General features: G+C 41.4%; 1 long non-coding RNA gene across 2 annotated transcripts in view; it reads right to left on the bottom strand.

Moving 5' to 3' along the window:
- Positions 1–8,457: 8,457 nt before the first annotated feature.
- LOC144527914 (uncharacterized) overlaps positions 8,458–16,337 on the bottom strand; it is a 55,748-nt gene continuing 47,868 nt past the window's right edge. The window contains exon 3 of one of the 2 annotated variants that reach the window (XR_013502857.1): positions 8,458–14,162. This is a non-coding gene — a long non-coding RNA (uncharacterized LOC144527914). The remainder of the gene's footprint in view (positions 14,163–16,337) is intronic. The other variant, XR_013502856.1, reaches the window with a different exon arrangement.

Here is a 16,337-nt window from a genome sequence, read left to right as displayed (position 1 = left end):
TGAATGTTGTATGGCAATCATGAAACTCCACGAGGAGTCCGATAATAACAAAAGGAATTGTTTGCAGGAGTTTGATTAACATGAGAGTCGGCACTGCAGCTATTACTGATTTAACTTAAGAAAGGAGCAGGGCTGTTTATATGCAGTGGCTCACACATCACAGAAAAACACATTTTCTTTGGGTACTATCTGTGATTTCTTTTGAGGTACTTGTGTTTTAGTTGTGTATTTCCTTTTTATGCTACTTTATACTTTTATTTATAAAATACACTACATTGGCTTGTTTTTGGCTTGTGACCCCATACCAAAAAGCAGTGTGTAGCTTGGGCCTCTTGTCACGTTACAGATGTCTAGTTGTTAGCAGTTCAACCCCAAGACACATTCACCCTTCACACTTCTCACATGTCCAATGGTTGAGCCCCAAAGAAGTATAAAACTATACAATATTTCTCTTTTAAAGCAAAGCAAATGAATGGAACTTACATTTTTTTTTTTTTTTGTTTTCACTCCTACCTCAATAATCCACTCACAACCCCTCAGATTTATCTGGTGTCCGGTTGTAAGGGGCCCGACGTATCTCCACTGGACTAAACCACCTAACTGTAATCAAAGTAGCTCCACCTTGACTGTACAGTATATAGTGTCATATATAATAGTCACAGGGGAAATTGTTCTTCAGTAAAATATCGAAATACTTGTATACAGATGTGCTGATTGACATCTCCCTCACTCTGCTGTTAGTGCTCTTGCATCTGTAAGGGTGTCCCAACATTGTGACGTTATCATCCTTAAACTGTAAGTCCTGTGGAATGACGGCAATACTATCTGTTCTAGTATGTTAATATTGGCCTTTAAAAGGAGTGAAGCAGAGAAACAATGATATAATGGAGGAGTGGACGGTGTATAAGCTGGCGTGATATTAGTGATAGAAGTGTAGTATTTAACTGTTGCTGTCCTGACATATTCCACAAGATGGCGCCAGAGCTCTCTCTGGTGATACGGCAGCACTGCAGGTCTTTCATCCAATCAGCTGACAGCGATGTCTGCACATGAGTATCACAACTGAGGACATTCGGCCACAGAGACATCACTTACTGACTGTTGCTGTGATATTTCTTGTGTATGAATCCGAAGAACATCTGGAGAAGACAGTAAATGTAGCCTTCTTTAAAAATCTACTTTCAGAGATTTACAAACTGTGTTTAGTTAATATGTAGTTCTCTGGTATGAAGAGCTGTCAGTCTGAGATGTTTCCATATCTGCGTTGATGCTTGAACTAGCTTCTCACAGATGATACACCGTCTCCTTAACGCACTCTGTCTTCCCTTGTTCCGGCAGCTAGTTCTGACATAAGTCTGTCCTCTCTCCAGTCGTTCACGTCACTGAGACGGAGGGAGCCGCAGTGAAACGGCTGTATCCTCCCGTCTCTGCACTGATGGATGTCTGTCTGACAGGCAGGCTGTTGCCTGAGCAGCAGCAGTGCTGTGTGTCTGCTGTCTTGTGTGCAGGCACCAGTGAGTCTGTGAGGGACGGAGACATCTGTATATTCAAGTTTTCTGCTCGTGCAATGTGCTGCTCAGTGTGCATGGCAGGACACGAGGAGGTGCACGCTCGCCTGGCTGCGTGGCGAGCCGTGGCCGCCATCATTGCTGTGTGGGACTGTGAAATAAAGATGAATCAATAAACTGAAAATAAATGTGTGTGTGTGTGTGTGTGTGTGTGTGTGTGTGTGTGTGTGTGTGTGTGTGTGTGTGTGTGTGTGTGTGTGTGTGTGTTCAATGTACAGAGGACTGTATGTGGTTATTGTAGCCTGCCATACAGAGGACTAAAACATCTGCGCAAATCTTCAATATTATACGAACATGTCATGAGAAGGCGTTGACAGATTTGTCTCACATTTACAAATCTCAGTAGGCTACACATTTAGAAATGATTTTACACATTTACAAATCTGATTATGCACACACAAATTATGATACAGTTGCACAGCTCTACTCACACATTTGCAAATCATTTCGCTACAATAATGGCCCCATAGAAGTCTGGCTATTATATAGATGTGCGTGTGTGTGTGTGTGTGTGTGTGTGTGTGTGTGTGTGTGTGTGTGTGTGCGTGTGTTCAATGTAAAGAGGACTGTATGTGGTTACTGTATCCGGTCCTAGCATGTGAGCAAATTTCATCATTTCATGTTAAGAAGTTGGATTACATGAGAAGTGATCAATTGTTTTTAAGCTTCCATTTATGTTTTTTTGGTCACAGGTGACTTGTATAAGAAGTAGCAACTAGACATGTCTATGTATAAACACAAAGAAAACAAATGGATTGGGGATAAGCTCTTTATCACAGCTCATAGGGAAAAAGTGTAAAAGTTGTGTTAATAAGTTGGTGTTAGTGGATCATATACTGAGGGTTATGGGGAAAAAAAACTTCAAAAACTTCCAAAAATGCAACAAAAACATCTAAAAAAGAGACAAGTGCATGGTCGACTGGAAGACAACACAATGATTAATGTTTACCACCTTTACCATCTTAGTTTAGCTTGTTAATATGCTAATATTTGCTAATTAGCAGGCTGATGGATGGGAATGTCATTCTCTTCGACCAAAACCAAAGTAACATGCAAATTGAAGTTGTCGTCCTGATGGTGGCGCTAGAAATAAAAAGTTAAAGGATCGCTAAAGTTGTTAGATTTCACTTTAAGAGGAACGTGAGAGTACATAATTCCATGGCAATCCATCCAATAGCACTCAAATCACTCAAAACCACAAATGTCAACCTCGTGGTGGGGCAAGAGGAAAAGTCAGGGAGATCACCAAAGTCGACAGGATTCTTCCTCTGGGGAACATTAATGTCTGTACCACATTTCATGGCAATCCATCCAAAAGTTCCGCAAAAGTGATGACAAGACCGACCGACATAGTCATCCATAGTCGTCCAAATGTGCAGCTTTGTATTGTGTTTCTAAAACATCCATCATTTCTATTTAGCAAACATGAAGGTATGTGGTATACAGCAATGATTTATTTTCTTTGGAACGTGAACATCAACTGCTGGAGGTCTTTGTTTATATGTGGTGCTATCGTGTGCTATGTGGTATGTAACGGGGGGGGTGATACTTCATTTATTTAGTCAGTACACAATCAGTTTGATATGAATTCAAATAAACTACACTTAATATATACCAGCCTATGCAAATATTTTCCTTCGCATGTGGATATTGAATAGCAAATGTGTAAAGCGTACTGTAAGCACAAGTGCTATTCATCTGCTGATGACTTTCCTGCTGAAACCGCACGCTCACATACTTTGAGCCATTCTCAGCGGTTGCATTTAATGTGTTTTCAATCTTCATTTGTCTCGGTGTGAGATTCCTGCAGGCCGCTGACAGAGGCCGAGTCAGCAGATTCTAACATGTACAAGCATGATGTTTGTTTTACTCATCAGAAATCAAAGTTGACTTCGTGCCCAGCTGGGGTTGCATCCCCAGGCTTCAGAGAGTTCTCTTTGAGCTCAGCATTGTGTTTGCAAGTTGCGGATGAATCACAGTCACGGGGATTTCAAAACAGCTGGGAAGCTCCATCCAAAACCCTCGTGCACACTTTATGTGGAAACTGTTAATCAAAAGGAAGCAGGTTATTCTACCCTGAATTCAAAAATTGAATTAAATTCTTATCTTTTTATAAATGAATACAATTATTTTATTTTATTTATGAATGCCTACATAGCCAGGCTCCCCAGGTGCTCAGTAACAAGTGGAGCATCCAACAGGAATCAGGACAAACAGCTTTATCTGTTCCGGGGGATTCCTTACCTACTGAACTCAAACTGGATCCTGGCTGGGATCCTTTTTAACTTCATCAACATCAGAAACCGTTTTCGAAGATGGAGCAGCCATGTAGTCATGGAGGATCTGGTACTTCCTGTTTTGTGGGGCTTTATTGTATTAGTCTGTGTCTTGTTTGTATTTTCTTGTTGAGTTCTGAGTTTTGCATTTTAAGGTATTTGTAGTTGAGTTTGTGTTCCGTACTGTCTTTTATGTAAGTGTTTAGTTTATTGTATTTTAAAGGCCCATCTAGAAGCCGGGCATTGCAATTACTTAAGGCACACACCAGGCTAAATGCAATGGTGTGTGATATAGGTCTATGCTACAGACTTGTCCTTATACAAATGAAATGGAATCTGGCATTTGGTAAGTGACTGCAGTTCATTTATTAGGTGCTGTTTTCTATTTGTAATTGTTATTAAAAAGGCAAGCACAGTTGCACTGATTATTTGTTTCTTTGACATGTTGACTCATGAACACCACCTCTTGCACATGTATTACTGTGTGCATTAATAAAAACAAAAGGCTCATGCTCCGTTCATGTCATGGAAATGACCTCTTGGTGAAAAGCAAAGAGGTCTTCATATTTGAAACGCTTTGAAGCTTTAAAGACACAGTGATTATAGCTGTCTGTATATTTGGGTTTCCCCTCATAAGCTTTTTCACATGTGCACTTGGTTATGGAGTTCATGTTTTAGAGCAAGCCAAACATAGACTTGTAAACCGCACATGACAAATCCAGCAAGTTGTATGCTCTTGTGCTATTTTATTTTTTTTCATGTCAGCAAAATATGACTGGGGTCATATAGTTCTTTTGGTTTATTTGACAGAGAACATATCATTTTGTACTTTCCGTGTCAGTGACTGCAGGATTCAGGGAGATAAATCAAAGTGCTCCACTGAAGCTCATTTCTCATGACTCAAAAGCTCAGCCGAATGGCATTTCCACGACTGTAGGAGGCTCTGATTTATGTGTCATAAATGCAGCATCATCGCTGAAGGGGATCCCACAGAAATCCACTTACCTGTACTGCTTTTAAACTGTGACCCTCCTACAAACACATCATAATGCATTCTTAAGAAGATATATATATATTTTTATCTGCATCCATAACTGATGCATACAGTTAATGAATGATTGCTGACACATTATAGCATAGCTGTAATCATATTTATATAATTACACACGACATCTTACAGTTTTTTCCAACTGTTTACGCACGTTTTCAAAACTGTCTCCTTTTTTCAAAGCTCTGCACACAATTCCCAAAACGGAACACAGCATTCAAAATGCCATAAACGCATCTCAAAATGAGCCATTTGCATTAAATTGCAAACACTTTTTTCATAATAGTAAACCATGTACACACTGTTCTAAATCTAAAGCTCATTTGTCTTTCACAGGCTTAGGCTATATCTACATTTATAATGTTCTAGAGAGAAAGTAATCTGCTGAAAGTGGTTGAAAAGTGCACTATAAAAAACCATATAATGTTACAGTATAACAGCAAATATTTATAGGGCAAAATATCACGTTTGTAAGAGTAGCACAGTGTTGTATACAGTAGTATGAAACAAGAAAACAAAAGTACAAACATGTAAACCAAAGGTATCATTTTTAGAATAAAGAATATGTGTGTGTGTGTGTGTGTGTGTGTGTGTGTTGTGTGTGTTTGCGCGTGCTTGTGTGTCGTGGTGGGGGGGGAGAATTGTCAAACAAAGTCTGATTGATTTGCAATGCTGAAATAGTCATTAGATAGTTGCATGCAGTATGGACGCCACTGTAAAGCTACTCAAGATGGGCTTCTCTCATTGGTCAATCTGTGGTTGATCATGTGATGAATAAGTGTGGCCCTGATCTCATCAGAGATGGCTCTCCTTCTTCCTCTTCTTCCCTGCTCCTCCTCCTCCTCCTCCTCCTCCTCCTCCTCCTCCTCCTCCTCGTTGTCGTCCCCTGTCTGTCCCTCCTCCTCCCCTTGCTCTCTGCCTATTGTTGGCATCCATTGTTCAAAACAGGTAACTGTATAGGCCTATACTAAAGCAGTGATTGGTTAGTGTTCAGTTATGACATGTGTTTGTGCATGTGAGGAGTGTGTGTATGCCCTGGTAAATAAGTGTAGCATTTTGATTGGTTGTGTTTAGAAAAGGAAAGCAAGTCACTTCCTGTTAGATTGTTGTGTCTTAGGTAGAGAATTGTGTGTAGTGTTTTGAAAATAGTGTTTTATGCGATTGAAAACTGAGTGAAAGGCTGAGAAATAGCTTCTGGTGTTGGAGATGTGCTGTGTAGTTTTGCATTTTGAGTGAGAGGTTTCAGAAATCGTGTGACATGAAAAGATTTTGTGTGTAAGCAGTTGGAAAAAAACTGCAACAACAAGTCATTCACATTCATTAAAACTGTTGCATTCAAAAACTCAGGACGTTTGAAGCAGCGTTGGAGAACTCGAGTCTTCAGACTAATTTTCTTGTCTCGGAGTCGACACCCTCTGGTCCTGGTGATGACTTGGTTTAGGTGACTAAACTACAACACTGGTTCAAACATTCAACTCAATGGCCACTTACTGGATTTCTTCTCTGGCTTTCAGCTGTATCTGGTGGCCTTCATCAGCGGAGGGAGTTTACTCAGTTGTACTCAGTTGTCAGAGAGTTGTCAGTGTTTGTAAATGACTAAATATGTCATCGACAAATATAATAAATGCATACATTTAGTAAACATAATAAATTAATACATCATGTCATATTCATAATACATATGAACACATATTTTATATGATTACAACTGTTATCCCATTTTGTCAAGCATTCATTATCAGTTCATACACCCCTTAAAATGTCACAATATCTACTTACAAATACATTATAGCGTGTTATAAACCATTTAATAACTGCTTATTAATGCTACATAAGGGGTTAAAACGAAGGGTTAGGTAAATCATTTGGACAATAAAATGTTAATTCCTCACACTATTCTGTGTACGGGCCCCTGGGTAGCTCACCTGATAGACCGCGCGCCCATATACCTAAACGCAGCGGCTGCGGGTTCGACTCTGACCTGCGGCCCTTTGCTGCCCTCTCTCTCCCACCTTTCATGTCTTCAGCTGTCCCATAAAAAAACGCTTAAAATGCCCTAAAAATACTATTATATATAAAACACGATTCTGTGTTGACATATGTGATATTATTGTCTTTTAGCACTGTGTTAAGTCTTTGACTGAAAGGCACTGTGTTATGTCACACTTCATCTTTACATTCAGTTTATGCGTGGGAGACATTATAATGGGAAGTGCACGTCTTTGCTTTACAGTTAAATAAGTATGCAGACGAGTGTAATAGCTCTGTGTAAGCTACAGTGGCTGCTGGCTAACACACATTACCTCCCACCCAACATGTGGATGGTTTGCTCAATACTGAATGTGTTTGAGCCCAGAGGCGTGTTCTACAGATTTGTTAACAATAATCTAAGATCTAAAGCAGACCTTGTTCCCACAGCTTTGATCATACATGCATGGGTTTTAAAGCCCGCGTCAGCCCTAATCGGGGACTAAATGAAACCCTCTGTCACGACAGCTTGAATTGTCTCAACTCCTACATGGTGTATCCCCATCTTATCCTCACATGAGATGCAATCTTCTGTCATGATCTTATTATAACGTTTGTTGAAATATTTATTTCTTTTACATTGTGGCAGTATAAGCAGATATACATCATTTTATGACAGAGCAGAACATTTCTGTGGTCTGATCTGCTCGAGTACCCCCGAATGCTAAAACAGCATATCTAAATCACCTTATGGAGGACAAATCTAATTCTGCATTTATACAAAATGTAGAAAAGCAAACACAAATCCTCTTCTTTGTAAGTAAAAGTTTTATTCCATGGACATTTTCTGAGGATTCATGACATTTCTCAGCCTTTGGTGGACTACTTCCAAAATTTACATTGCTAACAAGGAACAAACATATTGCAAAATGTGGATTCAAATGCAATTGTCTGCCAGAGATCAGTTAATGAGACAGTGTCCCTGAAGTAAAGAACCAGCTCAGTTTCTGACAGTGGAATCATGTAATGAGATGAGATCAATGAGCAAATTTAAATAGCTGAAACTGACATAAAAGATTTACTCATAAATATTTCAGTCACAATCTACTGTATAAATCATTTCAAATGTGTTTTTATGTCAACCGTTTCTGTACATTATTCTGTATTATGTTGAAAAGTAGTTTAATTTACTGTCGGTTTACATGCAACTTAACACAAATTTTGTTTTACACAATGTATTCACATATTTATTCATATTCATTTATTTATACTTTTTTCTCCATTATTATATATGACGTTGGACTCATAGAAACTGTGAGAACTAAATAATTATGTTAGACTTGAAAATGTAACCTGACATGTGCGCACTTGACTTCATCTCTATGTGAGAATTTTTTAATGCTTTTTAATTTATTTAATTTCCTTACTTTAGTAAAACTACAAAGCTCAAATAACAAGCTAACACTTACACATGACACATTAATGAGAAACCCTCATGCCAATGTTTATTTGATGCCTAGATAGACTGGAGATGGGAAATGGAAACACTTAACAAATGCTGGCACATTTAACAAAAGCTATAGAATGCCTGACAACAGCTTTATAACACACTTAGTCATGCCTAACCAGAAAGCATGTAATCCAGTTAGAACAGCTACTGCCAGGAGGACTTTTATTTTGAAACACATATTTACAAATGAAATCCCTGCAACGTCATGAAGTATCAGTCAGTAATAATCAGATCTAAATTAAGGAATGAACTCATTTCATGGCGTTGGTCGATACGTGCAGCTTTAACGCGGCAGTCTTCGAGGCGTTGTGAATGTTTTATAAAGTGGAGGTGATTGCTGCAAAGTGTTGCTGCTCAGAGTCACGGCTGGTGCATGATGGGAGCTGATATGACTTGCAGCCAGCGGTGGCCCGGGCTGAGCTCCATGCTTTGTTCCCGGATCGTGGGGTTAATGTTTTTCCATACTGGCTGGAGAGGGAGGAGCAGCCCAGGTTTTTCAAGCACTCTGTGTCGGAAAATTAGGATTCCGCCTCTGTTGTCGGAGCCGGGGAGCTGTCTGCCACTTTCCCAGCAGCCCTTGGGCCTGTGACAGGGAGATGGATGATATCTGCAGCCTGGCCGCACTGCTCCCCACGCACTGCTCCCCACGCACGTACGCACGCACTCACAGAGTGTATGAGTGTGAGAGTATTTGTCTAATACACCTCTCCTTGTTGCCTTTGGCAACAAAACCAATATCCTACATATCAAGGGGAATGGACACCTCACAAGTGAAAACAATGAAAACTGCAGGATCCCTTCATTGTTTGCTTAAATAACCAAACACAGAACATATTCAACAGAGACTTTTTTTTTATTGAAATCAATGTTTACAATATGAAAAGCAGACATTGTAACATCTACAATTATTACATTTTCTGTTAAGACACACAATACAACAAGTAAATAAATGCATAATAAATGAATGCACGTTAGAAACAGCATACACCAAGTCAAATACAGAATATTTCATAAACTGCATGTTCCCAGGTAATTATGACTGCAATACCTCAACTAGCATAACTCAGCAGATAGTGATAGTACATTTAATTAAAGACAACACACACTTCTACTGCCCTCTCCTGTAGAGATGGCTTTGGGAGGAGGCTAGACTGAAAATGTGTGTGTACGCATTACAGCAGTGTAAAGTGTATAAGGGTGTGTATGTGCTGGGGTGTTAAGTCCTTAAAAGAAGTCCATCCCTTGCCTTGTGCCCGTCTCTCGTCCTTCCCCTTTCCCCGTCTCCCTTTTTTTCCCGCCTGATCTCATTGTCCTTACCTGCTATCGCGCTCTCCTCCACGCCGCTGATGTTTCTGCAGCCGAGACCCAATCCAGCGGCCATGTCACCTGAGCAACAGCCACTGCATACTAATGAGGAGTTGGGGTGTGTGTGTGTGTGTGTGTGTGTGTGTGTGTGTGTGTGTGTGTGTGTGAACCTCCACTTCACTCCAATCCCCCTGCCTTTCTTATTCCTCTTCCTTCTGTCATTCCTTCTATCATTCTGTAAAAGAATGGTAGAAAAACAAGGAGAGAAGATGGGACACATAAGAGGAGAGTGGCATTGGAGGGAGAGGAGAGGAAGGGGGAAAATGGTGAGATGGGGAAGAGGGAGGGCGAAGAGAAAATGAAAACGAGGGCTGGTAGGGAGCGGGCCGCTAGGGGAAACATCCATCACTGTTTTAAGTGACTGCGGTGGGATGGAGCTGAGTAAAAAGGTCGTCTGGTCTCTTTCTGTGCACAGTGGGCACCTGGGCCGAGCTGAGCAGCTTCCAAATGACTCCAGGCTAATTAGCTCGCGCAGGCCGTCTGTTACGCCAGTCTGACACTTTTACTGACTCACTCTGCTGCTGCAAATGCGCAAGCGAAACAACGCAGTCATACACCCGAGCACTACCCTCCACTCTCAGAAAAAACTAGGAGGTAAGGTTTCAAGAGTTGGGATTTTTCTTACCTTTGGGCGCGGGGAAAGACAGACAATTGTCAGGCCTCCTAAACAAGAAGAGATAATGATAGCAATTTAGAATAAGTGTGTGATAATAGGAAAGAAATACAGGAGGGTTGACCACGTGCACTGAAAACCCTCAGGAAAACTGAGAGCAAAATGTAGCTGAATTTATCTCTGAAACACTGAGTCTTTAGTGGTGGAAGATCAAAGACGATCTCTTCAAAACACTGTGATTATCCAAGTGTCCACCTGCCCAGCGGCTTAGCGGATCCACTTGAGGACACACTAGGAATTCCTGGTCATGACCTGTTTGAGGGACACAAAGCAAACCACCAGAATGTGACTAGGCTAGCTGAACTTGTGTGGATGTGTACAGAAGCATGTGTGTGTGTGTGTGTGTGTGTGTGTGTGTGTGTGTTACAGTGAGAACTTATACTTTTAAGCATAAGTCAACAATTATTTTATACAATGTATTTCCTCATTTATTGAACCTTTGGATAGACAGGTAATCTCACTGAGACACGGGTTTCGTTCTCAAAAGAAAACTGGTCGAGACGCAACGGCAGAACGACACAAAGTTACAGCCAGACAGGACATCCATACAAAGACAAAATCAGACACGTATCGTAGAAGTGATCAAATAACTGATCGCAGCACTAATGTTGCGTCGGCGTACAAGAACTACGTAAACAGCCACGCTATTGCATTTTATTTTCAGATTCAAAATAGCTCTTTACCAGCACTTACAGTTCTTCTTCCGACACACAATATCAGACTACTACGCCTCACTAGGTCAGTCTCACAGGCACTCATTCCAGTTCCCCCATACAAAAACAACTACAGTCAGAAATCCTTTTTCTATATTTACACCAACATTTGGAATGACATTCCCCATCACATTCAAACATTATCATCCATCACATATTCCAAAAAGTCATATAAACTTCTTTCTTCTTGATAGTCATACTTGCACACACGGATTTGTTCATGTATTGTTTTTCCATATTTAATGTTTTGTGTGTTTGTATCTGTCTAGTCAAGGGTGATGTTCTGTGTGGATGTACCGAGGTTGGGTTCATTGTTCTATGTTGCTGCAGAACAGGAACCTACTGGAAACCAGTTTTTAAACTGAGTCAGGCCCGTTTCTTGTAACTTAATTGTTGCTTTTAAATGTTCCTGTATAATAAATGACATGAAGAGTAGAGGGCACAAGAGTCATAAAGAGGCTGAAAGTGTAAACTCTGATTGTGCATATCTGCCAAAGTTACTATAGTCCAACTGTCGGGTGGCCAAGGGGTTAAACGTGTTTGCCTGTGGCGACAAAGCCAGGCCAGCTATAGGTCACATTCAAGTCCCAGCCACTGGATAGCCAACCTGCAAGACAGAGCATAATTATCCCAGCCGGTTACAGTTCAATAACTCCATCAAGCTGCTCGCCAGATACCAGGTTTCCCTGGCAACGCCTCTGAAGTGAATCACAGATCAGACAGAGAAGGGGAGATAAGACCGGACTCGGCGAGGGAGCCGGGCGAGGAGGGCCGAGGGGGGATATACCCTTAAATACTGTGGACCTTAGGACAGAACAAACACAAACACACACACACACACACACACACACACACACACACCCAGCTGTGGGAGCATTCCAGTTGGCTGTGCTGAGACCTCTGGCCTGCCAGGCCGTCACTCGGCTCCCTTTGAGCTTTGTTGTTTGGTTTTCAATCATCAGTCCCACTTTCCAGACTCTGTGCTCGCTCGGTGGCCACAGGCCCGCCGTGGAAATCCTCAAGTCTCTCGCGCGGCTTGCTCGCCCGCCCTTTCAATAGACACCCCCACCTCCCACAGCACTTACTGTAATCTGGAAAGTTAATGGAGTTTATCTGTCATCCCCGTCGCCCGGAGAATAAAAGAGAAACTTTTTGTGCTTTCGATGCGCAGGGATAATTACATTACGAGTGGCACCACGATTTATACCCTTGATTGAATTAAAAACAAAAATTGAATTGGCTTTAGTGCAAACTTTGGGGGGGGGGTTAGTATAAATAGGTGCGTGCATGTTTTTGCTCAGGTGCATGTTTGTGGTGTCATAGGCTAGTGTGTGTGTGTGTGTGTGTGTGTGTGTGTGTGTGTGTGTGTGTGTGTGTGTGTGTGCGTGCGCGAGTGTTCAGGTGACTGTCTGGCCTCCTGCCGCAGTGTCTGGAAATTCAGACGCCCCCGCTGCTGCTACGCTATCAGGCATACCTGACGCCCCGCCTCTGCCCCCCCATCCTGCTGCGATAAGAGATCCACCGAACACTAAGCTGCTTCACCAGACAACACGACCTGACAATCAATGCAAAAAAAAATAAAACATACCCTCTAATTCACTAAATCCATCTGATTTCCATGTCAGCTCCAGCCCCAAATCCAAATGTGGGTGGGGGATGAATGTTAATCTGTCCTTATTGCTTTTATCAGGGAGTGATGTGGCAACGCAGTGTGTTACATGACCACCTCTGAACAATGGAGTGTAATCTCTCGCACACACTCGGGTCCATCAGCTGGAGCCTTTGGTTTATCTACACCTATTCAAGGTCTGAATCAATCTTTCCTGCAGGAACGGGGACACTAGCTGAGTATAGAAACCACACAGTGAATGTTGTTTATTTAGGACAAGTAATGATGGAAGCCTATTACGCCACATTTATATTAACACATATACATTTTTGCTGAGGCGCTGCACTCGTTACACAAAATGAAGCGGAAGCTGAATTTTTGCTTCTTGGTCAGCTAATGAACTCAGTTCTTCAGCAGATTTTAACGTCTCACTTTTCAGTTTTCATGGAGTTCATTTTGGCTTAACTGTCACCAATGTATAATTCTAATTTTAGTTTTAAATTACTGGACTGGCTCTGTGTAAACAAGAAAAAAAAGCTGCTATTGCACCCTGCTGTTAAGTACTTTGCAACCACTTCCAGATTTAGTATGACTTATATGAAGAAAAAAAGAAAAAATAAAGATTTTATTAAAATGAGCATTTCCAGAATTAAGTAAATTTACAAGCACTGCTCTTATGTTAAACAAACCCATTCTTATGTCAAATATACTCACATTCCATGCATACATTATTTCTTATAACCGTTTGACATTCATAAAATGAAGCAGCTTTCTAATTCTACATTTCCTCTGAATATATTAATTATCAACTTAGTAGGAAGGCAAACAAAAACCTTGGCATCAACATGTTCCATAAGCATTATGCTCTAAAGGTCAAAGATGCAAAAGTGAATTAATATGCCTTTTTCTTTTAACTGCAGCTTTTACAGCGAACGCTTGCAGGAGATTGTCTCCCCGTTGTGTCGGTTGCAGGGTAATGTGGAGATGGCACAGAAGAGATTCATTTGGCGGTTGCTCGTTGAGAAGGAGTTTGACTTTGAACAAAGTTTGTATTCCCCATATCCAGCGGAGTTCCAAACTAGCCGGGAGCTGATTTTTTTTTTTTTTTTTACGGGGTGATATTTATTGGATCCTTGGCGGATTGCTCTGAGCATGCTGCTTTGTAACTGTTTGGGGGGGGGGACGCGGTGAGGATTTCATCAGTGGGCTCGGGTGTTGCCAGACTTTGCTGCTTGTCAGACAGACCCCTAATAAAACTGTCTGGCTGTTTTGTGGGCACCGGCTCTGCTCTGGCTGCGCTGCGTCTGACTGCTCAGCACTTGTCGCACTGTGCCTGGCTGTTTGGTATTCATGGGGCATGGCACTCCTTCAGCTGTTGCTGGGGGCTCTGTGGCATAGGCACAGACTGATTAGTTGGCATCGCCATTGTTCACTGCGAAGCCAAATGGGGAGACGGGGAAGAAGAAAAAAAAAAAAACATAATTAGGAAGAGAGGGAGACTGGAGACTGGGAGAGAGATGGAGAGGAGAGTATTAGAGAGAAAATAAATTGTTTTGAACTGCATTCCTAATATGGGTAATTTAGCAGAAATTAGGTTTCAGAAAAGCATGCTGCCCTGGGAGACACTGAAAGTTTAAAAACCAGGTCAAGCTGCAATGGTGAATGAAGTCACACCTTTGAATTGCATAAAGGAAAATAACATTTATTTCCAGCAGGCCTAATTTATTGTAATTGCACTTCTATAGTGGTGCTCATAAGAGACCAGTCCAATATTGTCATTTTCTATTCAATCTGGTCTTTTTTTTACCAGCCTGTCTTGCTGAATTACAACGTCTGTCTGAGTCGCCCTCCGCCTCCAGGTTTAAATATTGATTTATACCATTAACCAATTTGGTAGTGACATCTCTTGACAATGGAAAATTTCGACAGCAATTATCAAATTAAGAAAGCGACAAACTTCCTGTGGAACTGACTCAACTTTAATAGTGTGCTCATTATTTTTTTATTCGTATATACTGTCACATTTCTGAGTCCTGTTCACGGAGTTTAACACAGTCAGCAACTTGATGCATAGGAGATAGCGCTTTCTGCTCCTGTCATTCACTGACAATTTAAATACTTAAAAAAAAAAAATCATAAACATGACGTATGTGAATTTTTTTTTAACCGTGCCAAATAATTGCTCTGTAATCATTTTTCTTTTCTTTTTTTTTAAACCTAGATATTTGTCTTTTGGACCTAGGGGTTCCGCATCTTTGTTAATTAGTACGTAAAACTTTGGAACTTTGCTTTTTTAAATAACTCTTCTTCGTAGAGAAACGCTACATTCTGATATTGATATTGGAAAACAATAGTATAACTTTCAAATATTTTCACACTTTCTGATAGTTGAGCTGAGAAATGTTGAAAACGATGAAGCAGTACGACTGAAGTTACAGAATTGAGTATGTGTGTAAAAAGACAAAGAGGAGCATATGGACGAGTTAGCTGCTGTCAAGGGATTAGGTTAGCAGACTGCTAAAAACAGAACTGTCAAATGTGTGCATTAGAATCTTCAAAATGTGGAAGCAGCAGCGGTGCGGCAGATGTGGCATTAGTCTCCGGCTGCTCCTGTAGCGTATAATGAAGCCGGAGTGATCCAATACACAACGACTGCCTTGGTAATGGAGTTCCAGATATATTGGCTGGGTCTCTGGGATACCGTGCTGTGGTGGTGACAGGGGTTAATCAACACGAGTCTGGGGTGTGGTGCTTCGGAGTGGTTGGTGTGCTGCCATTTCTAATCGGATCATGTATTACTTGAATGGTATTCAAACGAAGATGTTGAGACAAAGAGAGAATACAATGCCGGTCATCAGCACAGTGGACGCGTGTTTTCGGGCTTTTATAGCGATGACAGTGCTGCGATCACGAAAGCCGTACTTGATGAATTTTTTGCAAAAACGAAGAAAAAATAAAAATAAATCGGCGATACCAAACATGCTCATTCCTACATGCACGGTTCCATCGGAACTTTTTAAATTACGTGACGGACACAAATCCCCCAAATATTTGCACTTTATTATCCTTAACTACTTTCATGTTTCAACTCCTCTTCATTCTTCTACGCCGTCCCTGCCACATAATCATTAAAAAAGAAAAAGAAAAAAGGTAAATCAGTTGGTGCTTCATTCCGACTCCACCCTTGGAACGCTCGGTAGAAAGTCGATTGTGCCCTCCGCCCGCGTCCCAAGAGCCTAACCCGTGATTTTTTATCAAGAGAGCTCACAAGTTAGGGTCTCAGGGAGCAGGTGAAGTACGACAGAGTCTACTGAGGAGCTGCAGTAAGCTGCAGGGCACTCTGAGTGGCACTGACACCCTTCCCTCTCTTTCCCTCTCTCTCTCTCTCTCGCTCTCTCTCTGTCTCTCACATACACACACACACACACACACACACACACACACACACACACACTGCCCCTTCCTCAAACCTGTCCCTTCCTCAAACTGCCTCTTTGAAGTACACAATTTCTGCCCAAAGGCACCCACAACCACAAAGTGTCTGCATTTTATGGGACACGGGCTGCAATCAAAAAATGAAACGGCTCTGCGTCCTGGACAGAGAAAA

This window comes from Sander vitreus, chromosome 13 (genome assembly GCF_031162955.1).
Source record: "Sander vitreus isolate 19-12246 chromosome 13, sanVit1, whole genome shotgun sequence".
Classification (NCBI taxonomy): domain Eukaryota; kingdom Metazoa; phylum Chordata; class Actinopteri; order Perciformes; family Percidae; genus Sander; species Sander vitreus.
The sequence above is the reverse complement of the archived record's forward strand: the minus strand, read 5'-3'. Positions and strand labels throughout refer to the sequence as shown.